Source organism: Phoxinus phoxinus, assembly GCF_949152265.1.
Source record: "Phoxinus phoxinus genome assembly, chromosome: 16".
Classification (NCBI taxonomy): Eukaryota; Metazoa; Chordata; class Actinopteri; order Cypriniformes; family Leuciscidae; genus Phoxinus; species Phoxinus phoxinus.
Window position 1 is genome coordinate 5,447,603 of NC_136891.1, and position 18,309 is coordinate 5,465,911.

At 38.4% G+C, this 18,309-nt stretch overlaps 1 protein-coding gene across 1 annotated transcript in view; it reads left to right on the forward strand.

Moving 5' to 3' along the window:
* klhl29 (kelch like family member 29) overlaps positions 1-18,309 on the forward strand; it is a 253,702-nt gene that overhangs the window by 21,468 nt on the left and 213,925 nt on the right. Inside the window, exon 3 of the mRNA XM_079584475.1 lies at positions 1,258-1,328. The gene's annotated coding sequence lies outside the window, so the exon portion shown is untranslated. The remainder of the gene's footprint in view (positions 1-1,257; positions 1,329-18,309) is intronic.

An 18,309-nucleotide genomic window follows, 5' to 3' on the forward strand; every position in this document is an offset into this window, starting at 1 on the left:
AACGCATCTCGTAGCCGCGTCGCTTCTGGTGTGGACTGGCAAATTGCTTGTCGCTGGAATCTTATCGCAGCGCGTCTGGTTAGGACACGGTGTGAGACCGGAAGAGTTTGGTTTGTGTGTCGACATGTCGAGAAGACGCTGTTTTCTGCGCTGTGAAAGCAAATCCACTTTGCATGCACTTCAAAAGAATGAAGAATCAGACTCGTATTGATACAGTAAAACTGACACCATCGTTATATGTTCTTTTGTATACAAGCTGAAATTCAGATATGGTAATGGCCGTTTCAATTCCGATACAAGCTTTAAGCAGTCGACCAATCACAACAGACTGAGCCATCTGACCAATCAGAGCAGAGTAAGCTCTCGGAAAGGAGGGGTTTAGAGAGACTGAATCCTTTATCGAACCATTTCATACACTGTGAGAAAAGAGGTGATGCTGCAGTGTCTATTATGAGAAAATGTAAAGGATTTTTTTTTTACTTGGGATGAAATGAGTAATCCTCCTTATGGTTTTTACTCATCCTGCCTAAACACAGCTTCGTGGTGTTTTCCCTACTGTCGCCTTTAACTTGCTCAATGGAGGTTTTACAGCACTCTTCTTTATAATAAGCTGCTTTGGAATGAACTGTGTTTTGAAAAGTGCAAGACACATAAAATTGAATTGAATTGAACTGAAAGCCCCTTTGCCAGAGAAATCCCTGTGTGCTGCCTATCATGACAGATTTGAGTCTCATGAACGTTCAAGTAAAGGAGCCAACCAACCAAAAATTACTATGCAATTTTTTTGGGACAGTTACTTAAATCCAGGAGGGTTTTTTTTTGCAGCGAAATACAGTACAAGACAAACTCTTCTGCTCACCAAGGCTGCATGTATTTGATTACAAAACAGCAATATTGTGAAATATTATTATTACAATTTAAAGTAACTGTTTTCTATTTTAATATATTTTAAAATGTAATTTATTCCTGTGATTGCAAAGCTGCATTTTCAGCTGCAAATACTCTAGTCTTCAGTGTAACATGATGAATATAACAGTGTTTCAACAAAAAACCCCATAAAAAACTCACTCATCCAACTAAGATAAAATTGTGGTTTTGAATATTTAGTTGAGAATTTTTAGATTAACTCACTGACTTACAGCAGTTACAGTGGGTACTAATTGCCACAGTCTTCAATACTCAATACTCAGTGTCTCTCTCTCTGTCTCTCTCTCTCTCTCTGTCTGGTTACTGATCCGGTTCTCTTTGTCTTTGCAGGCGCACCTGAGTATACTCTCCAAAGATCTCATTAGTCTGTGATGAGCATCATCATCCAGGACAGACCCAAGGTACCGCAATATCTCAAAAGATCCTATTTTATATCTTTACACCCTCGTGCCTGTCAGAAAGATACATCAGTTAGCTCATTTATTGCAGACTGTGTACAGCTGTGGTGTATTTTTGTTCCCTCTTGTATTAACAGAACTTGTCTGGACCATTAGTTTATTTTTTTCTATTTACACTGAAATCAGAGCGGTTTAGGGCAAAGAAAGTGTGAATGATGACACGTTTTTCGTGTTACCTGAATTCTTGGTAAGTGTATGTGGCAAATATTTAAATTTTTGTATCAATTACTTTTTCTTTTTCTTTTTTATTATTGGAACTGTTAATTTACATGAATTATGATTTGCGCATGCAATTGTATTTATTTATTTTTAAAAAACTATATATTTTATTTAGTGCTGGGCAACGATTAATCGCGATTAATCGCATCCAAATTTAAAGTTTGTGTTTGTATAATAAATGTGTGTGTACTGTGTATAATTATTTTGTATATATACATATAACATGCATGTATATATTTAAGATATATTTGCATGTATATAGTGTGTATATATATTTATATATCATTTATATTATACTGTATACATATTTTATATACATATAAATATCATGCATGTGTGTGTATTTATATAAACAAAATAATTATGCACAGTACACACACATATATTATTTTGGAAGCGATAAATCGCAATTAATCGCTGCCCAGCGCTAATTTCATTTAAAATATATTTTTTACACAAAGCAATTTTTATTTAATTTGTTTCAAGAAATGACAGTCTCACTAAATAGACATTTTTGTATACTTTTCAAATGTTACAGCACAAATCCAATCAAGTTACTCGACCCATCCGAGACCTTTTACAAAGTTCAGATCGTAAAGGTCGATCAATTTGCAACACTTCCCGATTATCATTAGTGGAATTCCATCACATTCCTATTAGTGTGTGTCCGTGGACACCGCTCTGGTGATTAAGCGGCGGGATTACATGCTACGAGACTGTCAGGAGAACCACACCTCCTCAGCTCATGCGTCCCGCTCTGATTAAATGGAATTGATTTAATTGGGTTACCCCACTGCGAGGTCTGGCTAATGGGATGTGGAGGCTTTTTGATCACTGGTACGCAGTGACCGGCTCTGACCCGGCTCAAGTGAAGCGGCACAGCTTTTTTTGTTTGTGGTCAGTGTCTCGTGTGTTTGAAGATAAAGCCCTGCCCACCGGTGGTCAAGATTTTGTCATAATCCCTATTAGAATTAGAATTTAATTAGAATTTGCTCTGTAGGAATCCGTGGCAACCTTTTCTTAGGATTTTAGATTCGGTAACAACCTCATCAACATGTGTTTTTGTAGTTTGAGGTCTTAAAAGGATAGTTCACCTAAAATTAATATTGTTTCATTATTTATCTGCTTCTGTGGAACACAAATAGCTTTTCTGTGATGTTGAGCTCTAAAAATAACAGAAAAGCACCTTAAAGGTACCATAAAAAGTTTCATACGCTATAATGCAAATCTTCTGAAAGCTGTATAAGAGGAACATAATTAAATTTATGCCACTATTCACAAAAATTCTAGCTTCCAGTAGCTTTGGAGCCCCTGCTCACAATGTACTTTCATCGTATGAAAATTAAAGAGCAACGCGAAATGTATTCTTTTGTGTCCCCAAGGAAAAAAGAAAACCGCACCGCTTTGAAGGTGAATGAACAAAACTACACCTTTAAGCCACTGATTGCTGCAAAGTGACATGACATTTGCTGAATATTCAAAAAAACTGTGCACTTCATTTAGCAAAGATCTGAGATAACGTCAAAACTGCGAAAATTGAATTTCCCTCCAATGTACAGTTTAATATAGATGTACCGAATACCGATTATAATCTTTTTATTCCTGCTGATTTATATAATGAATTTATGTTTTTAAATATGAAGTATAAGATAGTTGCATGTGAAGGCAGCAGTTGAGAAGTCAACCTACTTAATTTGTTGAGGGCAATAATTAAAAATAATTGTGTGTACACACACACACACACACACACACACACACACACACACACACACACACACACACACACACACACACACACACTCATCATTTATGATATATCATTTGACAGAACAGATACATTTATATTTATATATATATACCGGTATATGTATTCATTCAGACACACACATTATATAAACACAAACTTTTATATATATATATATATATATTTGTTTATGTGCAGCATGTATTTGTGTGTTAGCTTGAAATTTCAACTGGATGCATATGACATATGACATATTGAAGCATTTGTGTCATGTCTTTAAAGTCACATTGACTATTTTGTTCTGCAAAGTGAAAAGAGTCTTTTTCATTTGACTGTTGTATTTGTTTTGATGAATTGGGTCATGAAAACCAGTCTGGTCTGATGCATAGTCTTGATTGTTGGTTTCTGTGCTGCATTGAGATGAAAATCAAGTATCATTACTCTTAACAGGTCATTTCACTCACTGGCCGCCGGTCACCCTGCATTTTCTTAAAGTGCTCCCCGAACTGCATAATTGGAGTGTCCCTGCGCTAAGTGAAATGTTAAACTAACATTGAGAAAATTGCACCACCGAAATCATTTGAGGCCTTAAGAGTCTTTTAATTTCTCGTAAATTTGTGTTCAAACTCATATCAGAAATGGTTTGCAGTTTGAGGCTCATTTAAGTCATTTCCATGCAAAATTCAATCCATTACTTGGGAGGGCGATTTCATGCGATTGGGCTTTCGTTATGTGCAAAGTGAAGTTGCCTGCTGAAAGGAAGTGTGAAAATGTTTGATAATAATCACGGAATAGCTCGTCCCTCGTCTCTTTTAAGATGCTGAGAGGCTTGTGCGATGTGCAAACCCATAATTATTCATTTGCGCATATCGGATTCATTTGCATTTCTAAAAACTGCTGTTTTGACACCTCCACACACCCACCCACTCTCGGCATGATTAAGACATCTCCGGCGCGACCGGGGTTATCCGTGTGCCATGGTGGCGCCCCCTGGGGACCTGCACACAGCAGGGGTCACAACATGTCATCTCACGCAAGCCATTGAGCCTAATGCGTGAGACGGAGCCGCGCGTGCAGACCGCCGCTCAGGAGCGCTCTCGTACGGGTTAAGACCCATTAGGGACTGCGCTTTAGCATAAACACCATCTGAACGCATAGGGATACACGGAGAATTCCAGGCAAGCGTCCAAGTGCCAAGCTCTTTACAGGGAATGTTGCATTTATGCGCAGATGGTGACACGGTGTAGCATGTTGCTGGGATTCAGTGCGTGTGTCCATGGCAAAGATTAAGAGACTATATAAAATGTATTTATTTTATGCTTATTTGCATTCTTAGATTTTGCTGTGAATTACTGTAGTGTCATCAATGCATCATGTTATTGTAAAGATTTTTCTTTTTTTATCATATCAAAACAATGAGTTTGGCTCATTCAGCCTTTGAAACAGCTTTGTTGATTGATGTAACTAAGGCAAATTTTATTTTAACTAATGAAATCAAAGCATATTTTTCACGATCCAATGAAATTCAGAAGGATAAAATCAAGACCTGGACTTCATTTCATGCATTCTTTCTGTTTTATAGAAATTTTTATAGAGATTTTTGCAACTCATTTCATTTTTGTAATGTGACTTATGACTAAACATATAAAAAGTGTGGGAGTTTGTGGAATATGAATCAGAATTGAAGAATTTTGATATTTAGTATGAATGAAGAATTTGGTGATGCCAGTCAAACATTGTTTCAGAGGCAGAGCAAATTATTTTCTGATGAAAGACAATATACAATACAATATAATGTTATTTTCTATAAAATAATATTTTACAAAAATGTATTTAAAAATGTTTAAAATGTTATACAAATATTTTGTATATATATATTTTTAAGATATTTGTCATTCATATTGATTTATTGATTTATAAAAATAACTTTTATTTTAAGAACATTTTATTTAGTTTTAATAAAATTATTATATTTAAATATACAGTATATATATATATATATATATATATATATATATATATATATATTTTTTTTTTTTTTTTTTTTTTTTTTTTTTAATTGTAACACAATTTAATATTATTGTAGAAATATATATATATTTAATACAATTGTGTTATTTTATTTATTTATTTTTACAAAATCCAGTAATATATTAATATTTTTCTCTTTGGAATAATGTAAACTATGAATCAGACACAATAAGATCAGGAACATATATGAACATTTTGGGATTATTCATTCATATTCTTCCAATCCCGTATGCCGTTATTCTACTTTTTGTGTCCCACAGATTTTTTTTTACAACTGTTGTGTTTGAAACGCATAAATACGAGCAAATAATGACCAAATATAGTTTCTTTTTGTGTGAACCGTTGCTTTAAGAAATGAGACCGGTCCACGTTGAGTTCATGTTGTTTTTATGAGCAGGTGTGTAAGGGATCAGATTGAGAGTACACACTGAAGGGGAAGGACAGCGCTGATGGATGGCTTGACCCTGAGGTGCTCCGAGGAGAACGTTCCCGTTTCCTCTCCAAATGTCAGAGCGTTCACCAACTTCAGAGACTGTGTCGCCTGCGCTGTCATTGATCGGCTAAGCCGGCCACTTCATCTCCTGTTTTATGGATGACCGAGCGAAAGATCGCGGCCCCTGTGGAACACAGTATCCCTGGATCTGTGCCCCGACACGGCTAACCTGAGCCAGAGCCGCGGGGAAGGGTTACGGCGAGTGCTTGTTTTCAGGGTGTTTAAACGTGCTTCAGAATGGATTTTCTCAGTTTGTATGCTCTCAGTTGTTCATTAATTCAGCCAGCATGTAATCTTATTAACTGAAGTGGCTCACAGTGAGGCATTTCAACCGGCTGTGACATATCATGACATTTGAACCAAACGTGGACCGCCGTTTGGCATTTTCACATTTCAATAATAACATAATCAGGCACTTCAAATCTTCTGAATGAATTCAATCTCGTACCGTTATGTGAGGGAGAACTTGAGAACTTTCTAACCTGTCATAACAGCCTAAACAAGAGGCAAATCTTTGGCTCATCAGCGAGAGCGAGACAGACGGTGCGTCTTCTTTTTTTGGGGGGGCTACCCATTGACAGGTAACATCTCTGAAGGCCCTGGTGCCCTCTTACTCTGCCAGTCAATCTGTCTTGCTTTTGCCCTCTTTCGTCCCGTCACTCAAACACACGCTATATTTAACCTGTCAGAATACAGTCTAATATTTGGAATTTGTGCTTAAGTTCAACACACTGCCACTCAAGGCTGTCAGCTGTTGACTTGACTTTGGATTAAAGCCGTTTACTGGTTTATCGCAGCGTGGGGGGGGGGGGTTAAGCTGTTTTTAGGTGTCCTGCGTTCAACTTTGCTGGTTCATTAACAGTTAATCGTTAAAATGCATGCAAATGCATTTCAATAAAAAACAAAGTCAAAGTCACAAAGTCGATCCACTTTTCCATGTTGATAAGAGCATTAAAAAGAGAAAATAATGGGACAAAAAGAAATCAAGAGACATTTAGAATAGATAAAAATGTGCGATTAATCGCGAGTTAACTATTCACTCTGCATTGCATTCACTCTGAATGCAAAGACAATGTCGTAAAATGTTCATCTTAACACGTGTATCTCTCGTGAATGTGGCTGCTGCTGGTCTGGCAAGGGGACCAATCGTATTCTAGGCAGCATTTGATTGGACAAATTTGTGTGTACTCTCATTTGTACAATGAGTCGTCTGTCCATTTCCCCAGAAAATTCTATTACTATCATCTTTAAATCTAATAGACATGGAGTAAAACTCATTTTTGTTTTTGTAATATGTAGGCTACTGTAAATAAATAAATAAAAATCACAAAAATAAATAAAAATTCACAAAAATGCATTATTCTATTTAATAATGATAATTATTATAATTATTATAAAATTATTTGGATTTTGTAATAATAGTAATAATAATGTATAATTATTATTATTATATTAATTTAAAAAAATTATACATTTTGTGAAAAAATTAAATAAATAATGCTTATTAGTAGGGCTGTAAACGATTAATCACGATTAATCACATCCAAAATAAAAGTTTGTGTTTACATAATAAATGTGCGTGTACTGTGTATAATTATTATATATATATATATATAAATACACACACATGCTTGTATATATTTAAGAAATATTTGCATGTATATACTGTATATATAATTTATATTTTATATATAAATAAAAAAAATTCTTAAATATATACATGCACGTGTGTGTATTTATATATACAAAATAATTATACACAGTACACGCACATTTATTATGTAAACACAAACTTTTATTTTGGATGCGATTAATCGCGATTAATCATTTACAGCCCTACTTATTAGTATTAGTAATTTTACTGAAATTTTATAATGGTAATTATTATTATTATTAAATCAGATTTGTATTAATAGAAATAATAATGTATTTTTATCATTATATTTATTTTACATTATTTTATACATGCTTTTTTTGTGAATAATAAAACATTATTAATTATTAATATTAGTAAGTTTACACACATTTTATAACAATAGGTCATGTTTGAATACAGGAGAACAGATGTGCTACTCTTTAACTGCTATGGGGCTTATGGCATGATTATTGTAGTTAGTTTTCACTGCTGAAAAAAAGAAAAGAAATTGAAACGGATGCCCTTTACTATACAAATATACAATTATGCGTATAAAGATTAATATCATTGGCATTCCTACAAATTAGATTTTAGTTCGTTTTATCTATATGCAAAGTAGAAATTAAAATGTCATGCATATGATTGCTGGTCGGGCCGCCAAAATGCATTTTCATTAATTCATTTTTAAAAAAATGCACTAAATCCTTGAATTATTGTGCGGTCTATTGCGAAATGCAGCCTACCGTACAAAGTGCACCGATTCATAATTTTGGGGCTCTTCATTTTTCATTATAGAACAGAAAATATGGCATTTATCATGGAGGGTACGGGTTGTATTACCTGTCCTGTAGTGTAACCGAGGACTTGGGTGTGAAAAATCATGAATGAGCCACAGAAGCACCTTCAGAACACACTCTGGAAAGATCGGACCGTAATGAGTCTTAGGAAAGCATTCCCAATGAGACTTACATTCCTGTAGCGCTCCCGACACGTTCGCTGGAATCACAGTGTGCTTTTATATACTAAATGTGCATTTTGATGGACATTCAGATCCAGCCCGTTTGCTTGTGTTTCGGTGGACCTCGCTGCTGTTTCCTGCTGTAAATGATCCCAGAACAGACGTGTTTCGGACGTGGTGCTGATGAAGTGTTTTATGGGATGCGGTGTGACGCTCTGAAGGGTTTCTCAGAAAAACCCCAGGACATTTAAGGTATGACAGAAGGGTGAGAGGTTAGCCTTCATGTTTGTTTTGATGGTTCTTGTTAGCGTTTTTCACCCCAGCACGACATCCATTAGCTGGGTTTTTGCGGTGCCATTAAAGGGATTCCAGCGAGATTTATAGACCGGCTACATGTGCTGAACAGATGCTGAGCGCTCTATAGGTGGAGAGATGTTTGAGAATCTAGATCTGACCTTGTGCCATGTCTATGGATATTGCTTCCTTTAAAGGTGTGAAATTCATGCTCATTTTTAGTCAACATGGAGGCCATATTTTAAAGGCTCCCAGTTGCACTGCAGCATCCGCTCTCTTCTCACAGTGTCTTAAATAGTTTGATGAAGATTCAATCTGTAAACCCCTCCTTTCCGAGAGCTAACTCTGCTCTGATTGGTCAGATGGCCCAGTCTGTTGTGATTGGCCGACTGCTTACAGTACCGTCTGAATTTCAGCTCCAGAGGTTTCCTCAGCACTTATGATGTAACGATGGCATCAGTTTTACTGTATGAATACGAGCCTGATTCCTCGTCCTTTCGAAGTGCGTGCAAAGTGGATTTGCTTTCGCAGCGCAGAAAACTGCGTCTTCTCGACGCACAAACCAAACTCTTCCAGTCTCAGCTACAACTACAGCGCTTGAGGGTCAAAGTAGACGTTCACGGCAGCCAATGAAGACTATAGGTGGGCATTGTGCAAATTTGTTACAAACCTACTTAGGTTGGTGCAGGAAGTGAGACTGGTTTCAGGCTGTATTTAGCACCAATTGCAAGAAAGAGAGTGAAAAGTGAAGTCAAATTTATCCACATGGGAAAGTTTTAAAAAAATAAATGCTGGACATAAACGCCGTCTCGGTGACGGCAGAAGGCCAAAGCAGAGAAAATATGCGTTTTTAAATGAAAACCTATTAGTGTGGACAAGGCCTGAATTGTTGCAACTTGCATGTTTTCTAACAACTTTTACCTTTTTAGTAAAAAAAGAATATTTACCATCTATGATACCTAAGATTTTTTTATTGCTCTGTTGAACTTTCCATTCATCAAAGAATACTTAAATACTTTTTTTTTTCTTTTTTTACAAAAGTATGGAACCGTATGTAAGAAATGTATTTCAATTAATCATAAATTGGCCCTGATATGTCCCTAGACATTAAGAAATCATTTCAAATACTTATATCACTGACAACAACAGTAGTACGGCCAGGATATTGTCATTTAAAAGTGAAGTTGCAGCCCTCAACTGATGTTGATGTTGTCATGTTGTGTTTTGGCCTGAAGCGCCACCCTCCGCCTATCTACCAATCACAAAGTCAGTGGTGTTTTGGCATCCGGGTTGCCAGCTCTGCTCTAGTCTTGCCATTGGAAGCTCCTTGTAGCAGCCGACGTTCCTGCTGGATCCTGCAGCCTATCTGGCAACCTCGAGTCAGGGAGGGGGTAATTTGAAAGTGAGTGCAGTACCAGTTTTGGCCACAATCTTACATACGGTTCCTTTAAGCAGCACAACTGTTTTAAGCATTGATAATAATAAGAAATGTTTTTTGAGCAGCAAATCCTCATATTAGAATGATTTCTGAAGGATCGTGATGTGACACTGAAGACTGCAGTAATGATGCTGAAAATTCAGCTTTGACATCACAGGAATACATTTTTAATAAAAACAAATTCAGTTAAATAGAGAGCAATTGTGATGAAGTAAATGCATCTGGGTGAAACTCTTCCAAAAATTATATATTTAAAAAAAACTTTTGACAGGGACTGTAAATAATAGAAAATACAGTCTAATGACTGGTTAGAAACTTTTATGTCTCAAAAATAACAATAATAAAACATTTATAATTCCGGACACTGCATAGCATAGTTCAAAAGCACCTTCATCTTCACATATCTCCTGGCATCTAGATCACATAATACCATAAGATCAGTTGCACAGATGTCACACGTCAAAGTGTATGTATCATCGCTCTTTTCCTCTGGGGTGTTTTAAGCTTGACCTTATTCAATCTAAAGATGTGGGCCTCGGTAGATCTTCAGACCCGCCCCGTCTGCCTTCCCATAAAAGCCATTAGAGGAATTGCTGCGCTTTTATAAAAATCTGCCCTTTGAGTACAGCATGATGGAGTCTGGTATGAAGACGACGACACATGCGGCATTGAGCTCCCAAACAACCCCCGTTTTCAGACAATCAAGCTCCATCTCCTTAAGATACACCATTGTTGACCTTCAGCCGAGGCACAGAGTTTATGAGATTTCCCTTAACCTGATTCTGTGTTTTTATTGGCTCAGTGTTGATGTCAATCGCCTTGTCTCTCCTCAGGTCTGTAATACACATGCACCAGCCATCAGTCAATGTAACAGACTGAATAGGAAATGTAGAAAAGGAGCAGGTAGGGTGAACGCTCACCGATAATGCAGTCTAGAGGGTGTGTGTGTGTGTGCGTGTGTGTGTGTGTGTGTGCGTGTGTGTGTGTGTGCGTGTGTGCGTGTGTGTGTGTGTGCGTGTGTGTGTGTGTGTGTGTGTGTGTGTATGTGTGTGTGGATAGATAGCAAACAGACAGAATAGTATGCTATTTTCAGAATGGAAGTGTACTGCAAACTTTGTATTGCATGCTAATTTTATGTGAACGAAACGTTAGTTGTTACCTTGGAAATGCATATCGGTTGCATTTTAAAGGTTTTTTACTGGGATACGACTGGTCTAAAATTGTCTGAATATAAACACTTAATGTATGTGTACCGTAGTTATTCATGATAGGACACTCGCTCATTATATCAAATTTGTACATTTTGAAAACAAAAAAGTTACGTAGTTCACCTTTAATCTTTAAACGTTTGGCCGTCCAATCAAATAATGAATCAAGGAGGTGTTAAATATAATTTTATAATATCATATCACATTTCTTGGGGGTCATGATGATTGTGATTGCCAAATTATCATCCAGAAACCAACTAGTCAATTAGTGATGTTGAGTTTTAGATTTTTTGATTGATTTAAAAATAAAAATAAAATAATTTTTTTTAATTATTTAAAATACAAATATATATATTTTAAATAAATATATAAATTTTTCTTTTTGTATACTATTTTCTTTTAGAAAAATACGTATTGTATAGAAAATCTTTTTTTATTTTAATTTGTATTTATTTATTTTAGTTTCTTTTTAGTGAGTTGGGGGCGTGGCTACTGTAGCAGGCGGAGCCTGAGGGTGTTTAGCTGCTGTGAACAGCCTCAAATAGTTGTGGAACGTCATGTCAAAACGGTGGTCAGGGCAGATATGCTGCCTGGGTTTATTATAAGCGAGACGCTCACGGTCAGGTGCCACTAGTGTCGCAGAAACTACCTAATTCACCTTTAAAGATTTCATAATCTCAGTCTGTCTCGTTCTGTTGCACTCTATTTAGCTGCTTTTAAACCCAAAAAAAGTCCAAACTAGTGAAATACTTTTTTTTTTTTTACTTTTTTTTTTTATTTACACATCCATGATTGCAGTGTGAAATATACCGTGGTATTCGCTCTGGTCTGTAATGCACATTTTGGCAAATGTAGAAGGTCACACTGCTATTTTATGCATGCAGAAAATGCTAATACTATATTAGGCAGACATACTGTAATGTGTGCGGCAAAAATAGTTCTAATGCGATGGTAGTATGTCATTCCAAACATACCCGTGGTTTGAATCCCAGGGCTGGCAAGTGAGAACAATCAAACAGGAATGATCCGAATTTCTGGCAAGTTAACAGCTTAGCCTGAATGCGGCACAGGGCCACTTATAACAGCTCTCAAGTCAGGCCCACAAACTCAAGAAGTTTGCACTATGGTTGACCTTCTGCCTCGACCTGCACGACACTTCCCTCCATGGAAATATACTACAGTAAAAGTGAAATAAGCTTGTGGGGAGAGGATAGGAATAACACCTTCTGTTTTGATGGGTAAATATCTATCAAATCAGAGCCCCATATATATATATATATATATATATATATATATATATACATACACATATCCATCCATCCAGTTTACAGTACTACATTTTCAATGGACGTAGACAGGACAACACAATGTATAACTGTATAGTAAAAATTAAGTAGTGAGACTAGTATGATGGAATTGCTTATTAATCTTCTGTGTAATGTTATATTTGATACATAAATACAAGCTTCACATTCTGAATTTTAAACCCTATGCTATCCCAGTTTTCTTTTATTGTAAGAGTGTAACTGCAATTAAAAAAAAAAAAAGAGGGAAAAAATATATTTTCTGTGAGAATCAACATGCTGTTGATAAAGCCTAACTGGTATTGAATCCTGCACTGAGATATAGGAATCCTTTGTGTCCTTATATCCTTCATATCTTCTTGACCCTTATGGATTTTTCTTTTCACTTTATTTCCCCCTGTACCCATTTTGAAAAGCGCTTTGTTTTATTTCAGTTGTTCAAATCAATATGTCTCCCTATTGGGGACAAGTCTTGGATATTTCTGTCAGCAGAAGAGGATGTGATGGTTGTCATTTTTCTTAATTGCCGCTGGCAATGCCAGATCTGGCTGGAGCTGAAGTGGGTCAGAGTTGCGGTCACTGCGGCAGGATTTGGAAGAGATCGGCTTCATCTGTTCATCCTCATGTGCTCACGACAACATAAACAGTCAGTTTTAGGGCGAACGCGTAATGATATGACTATAACACAAGTGTAAGTAATTGAAAAAAAGTGATAGATTTGACACAATCAACGCAATTAATCATACCCCCTGAACTATGCTTAATTTTCTTTCTCATCATAAGAGGAAATCAAGCTTGAAGTAGCACTTCATGTGTTTTTATGTTAGTGATAGACTTACGTATGTTTAATATATTGACTTCTCAAGCCATTTTTTTGTCAAGTGCTTTCCTCGTCTGCCACAATGACTTTAAATTGTAAATTTGAAGTATGATTAATTCAATTAATTAATCAGTATATCATCATCTTCCAACTGAATAGCCTTTTTGGAGGGGACAAATAAAGAAATGAGATGTTTTTTGTATGAGATAATTTTATAATACATGGAAGTTCAAATAGGTAATGCATGTTTGTTTTATTGATTTACTATATATTTTATATTCATTGTATAGTAATTTTTTTACTGCCCCACACATTTTTATTGCAATAATAAAATGTAACTTATTTATTTATCCCACAGTAAGATTAGTAAAATTAAGTCTCTTATGCTCACCAAATCTACATTTATCTGATTAGAAAATAAAGTAAAACAGTAATATTGTGAAATATTATTACAATAATAAAAAAAAAGTTTTCTATTGGAATATATTTAAAAATGTAATTTATTCCTGTGATGCAAGGATGAATTGTCAGCATCATTACTCCAGTCTTCAGTGTCACATGATCCTTCAGAAATCATTCTAATATGAGGATTTGCTGCTCAAGGAACATTTCTGATTATTGAAAAATTTTTTTTTTTTTTTTTGTGGAAACCGTATTTTAGTTTTTTTTCAGGATTCTTTGCCGAATAGAATGTTCAATAGAACAGCATTTATTTGAAATGGAAATCTTTTGTAACATAATGCATACTTTCTGAATAGGGCTGTAAACGATTAATCGCGATTAATCAAATCCAAAATACAAGTTTGTGTTTACATAATATATGTGTGTGTATTGTGTATAATTATTTTGTATATATAAATACACACACATGCATTTATATACTGCATATATATGTTTATATGATTTATATTATATATAAATAGAACTATTTTATATATAAATAACATTTTTCTTAGTTCTATTTATATATAATATAAATCATATAAACATATATATGCAGTATATAAATGTAAATATTTCTCAAATATATACATGCATGTGTGTGTATTTATATATACAAAATAATTATACACAATACACACACATATATTATGTAAACAGAAACTTTTATTTTGGATTCGATTAATCGCGATTAATCGTTTACAGCTCGATTTCTGAATGAAAGTATTACTCTCTTTAAAAAGTTCAATCTTATTGGCCTCAAACGTTTGTAAATGCAAACAGGCCTGTTTCAGCTTCTCTCATAAGTCCTTGCTGCTTATTTATGGCTCTACTCAGTGGTTTTTCCCAGATATGCGAGTGCCGGCTGAGCGGTGAGGTTCTGCACACAGCAGTGGAGGTGGAGGAATGTTTGGACCAGGAATACACACGCCTGCATTTCTGGCTTTCCTCCGTTAATGGGCCATGAGGTGAACCGGGGGGCTGTAAAACCCTCCCGCTGGGGTTCGACAGGCGCTACACATCTCCGTGGCCGTGGCCAGACAGATGTGGAAGCCATCACGAGGACAAGGCTTCCTGCAGATCTGCATTCCGACACGGGCGCCGAAAGACCCTCAATCTCTTCGGCACATGAGACTTGTGCTGTTCTGAGGTGTATTAAAATGAAGGACGGACAGATAAATTCACATTTACAAACCACGCATCGGTCTTAAAGGTGAAGTGCGTCTTTATAAAATGTTTTTACTTGCTAAATATGCAGAACTTTGAGTTACATGTAACCAACGGCTGAAGTTTGGGGGCGGGGTTATCTGTCTGTTGAACCAATGGGGTTCAATGGGAACCAAGGGGAGGTTTGGGAAACCTTTTTAAAACCTATTTATTGATACCAGTAGTGCAGAAATGATACACTTCATCTTTAAGAAATGTGAAGGGGAAGTTTTCCCAACCGCAAAGCCTTTAAGTAAAAAAATGAAACAAAAAACTAGGTTTTTCATCTCTCATTCTCATTCATTCTGCCTTTTGTGTCTTTTGGCCTTCATGTACTGTAGATTCCAGGGACAATCCAGATTTTTCTTTCAGTTAATGGCTATTCAAAGTTCACACTGGCGAAACGTCCCTCGTGTCATCGGAGGTTAAGGGCACTCCGGAGCACAATAATTTGCTCACGGACAAACATGTAAAGAAGGTTAACTTGTCTTCGTGGATATCTTTCAGTATCTGCGACAGACAAGGGCTCTTTTGCAAACCCACACCTCTTAAATACTTTGTAAGAGCGCTTTTTTTTTTAGTTGTCTATTCTTATCTGCTATTCCATTTTTTTTTTTTTTTTTTTTCAGGGGCTCTTTCAGCTTCCAAGCACCATCTGCGCCAAGCACGCTCCGTTTTCATAGCACTTCATTCTATTCAAATGTGAAAGCCAAGCAATCAGCTCGGATGGCATTGACATGTGCGCTCAGAGGCAGGATTTGAGAGGCAAATTTCTCTTCATGATTCCGCCTCCCGGCGAACAGATTGTACATCGAAATTTTGTCGACTGTGTCTTTCGCCTCCTCCTCTGGTGGCTTGCAGCCGATGCCAGCCTCGTAAACTGAGATTGACAAAGAATTTTTTGCGAGGGTGGCTGCTTCATTCATATGCATGTGTGTGTACACACTGGGTAGTTTGTTTTCTTTCTGACAATGCCAGTTGAGTTCACCAATCAATGCTTTGCAGCGACGCTGTCATTCCTAGTGGAACCAAAATAGGGTAATCTTTTTATACCGTTTATGTGTCATAACACCTCTTCATCTATTGGTTCAATTAAACACATGACTTCCTGGCTTACAGTTTAGCAGAACCAAGCGTTTTCACAACGAGACTCAGTTTAATCAATATTGCTCACGGATAACAAATCTTGCTTGTGATTGGCTGTATATTTTTTATTTTTTATTTATTATAATTTTTAAAATAATACATATTGCAGGTTATACTGACCATTGGCTTGATGGTTTTACAGTTGAAAATAAATAAATTCAGTTGTACTGTACAGTAAAACTATTATTATTATTATTATAGTTTTCTTACTTTGTTTTTTTATTTTGCTGCAAAATCATTTAATATTTCAACATTTTTAGTATTAATATTAACACTACTATTAATAATAACAGCAGCATCAACAACAATAATTGCTGTTGTATACTACTACTACTACTGTCACGGGTATGGTGCGGATGAAGGCAGGCAGAGGCCCAAAGTTCCAATTCAAACTTTTACTATAATAAAACTTAAACAAAACTGGTACAGGCAAGGGTAACACTCTCCATACACAATAACAAATACAAACATTGACCGACAACTGAAGGGTGAAAGACAGGAACTTAAATACACAGATGACAACGAGTGACGACAGGTGAAGACAATGAAGGGTGATTAACTGATTAACTAGACAGGTGATGAAAATGAACTAATGAAAATGACGACAGAGAGGAAGAAAAACACTGAATGAGAAAAAACAACCTAAAAGTCCATGGACACAACAGAAAACACATTAACAATGTGACAGAACCCCCCCCTCCCCCCAGGCGCGTCCTCGCGCCGTAAAACATCCAAAGGGGTGGGAGGGTGGGCGCCCTGGAGGCTGATGGACAGGTGGCCGATCTGGAGCAGGAAGCCTCCAGGGCGGAGCAGGACGTGCAGGTGGCCAGGGCGGAGCAGGATGAGGGCGTGGCCATGGCGGAGCAGTCGGACCCTCAGGCGTCCATGGTGGTGAGGACCCTTCGAGTGGCCACGGCGGAGACGACCCCTCGGGCGGCCACGGTGGTGAGGACCCTTCGGGCGGCCATGGCGGTGAGGACCCTTCGGGCGGCCACGGTGGTGAGGACCCTTCGGGCGGCCACGGCGGTGAGGACCCTTCGGGCGGCCACGGCGGTGAGGACCCTTCGGGCGGCCACGGCGGTGAGGACCCTTCGGGCGGCCATGGCGGTGAGGACCCTTCGGGCGGCCATGGCGGTGAGGACCCTTCGGGCGGCCATGGCGGTGAGGACCCTTCGGGCGGCCATGGCGGTGAGGACCCTTCGGGCGGCCATGGCGAAGGCTCTGGGCTGGACGGGACCAGCGGCGAAGGCTCTGGGCTGGACGGGACCAGCGGCGAAGGCTCTGGGCTGGACGGGACCAGCGGCGAAGGCTCTGGGCTGGACGGGACCAGCGGCGAAGGCTCTGGGCTGGACGGGACCAGCGGTGCAGGAAGCTCGGGGCTGGACGGGACCAGCGGTGCAGGAAGCTCTGGGCTGGACGGGACCAGCGGTGCAGGAAGCTCTGGGCTGGACGGGACCAGCGGTACAGGAAGCTCTGGGCTGGACGGGACCAGCGGTGCAGGAAGCTCTGGGCTGGACGGGACCAGCGGTACAGGAAGCTCTGGACTGGACGGAACCAGCGGTGCAGGAAGCTCAGGGCTGGACGGGACCAGCGGTGCAGGAAGCTCTGGGCTGGACGGGACCAGCGGTGCAGGAAGCTCTGGGCTGGACGGGACCAGCGGTGCAGGAAGCTCTGTGCTGGGCAGCGATGAGGGCTCTGTGCTGGGCAGCGATGAGGGCTCTGTGCTGGGCAGCGATGAGGGCTCTGTGCTGGGCAGCGATGAGGGCTCTGTGCTGGGCAGCGATGAGGGCTCTGTGCTGGGCAGCGATGAGGGCTCTGTGCTGGGCAGCGATGAGGGCTCTGTGCTGGGCAGCGATGAGGGCTCTGTGCTGGGCAGCGATGAGGGCTCTGTGCTGGGCAGCGATGAGGGCTCTGTGCTGGGCAGCGATGAGGGCTCTGTGCTGGGCAGCGATGAGGGCTCTGTGCTGGGCAGCGATGAGGGCTCTG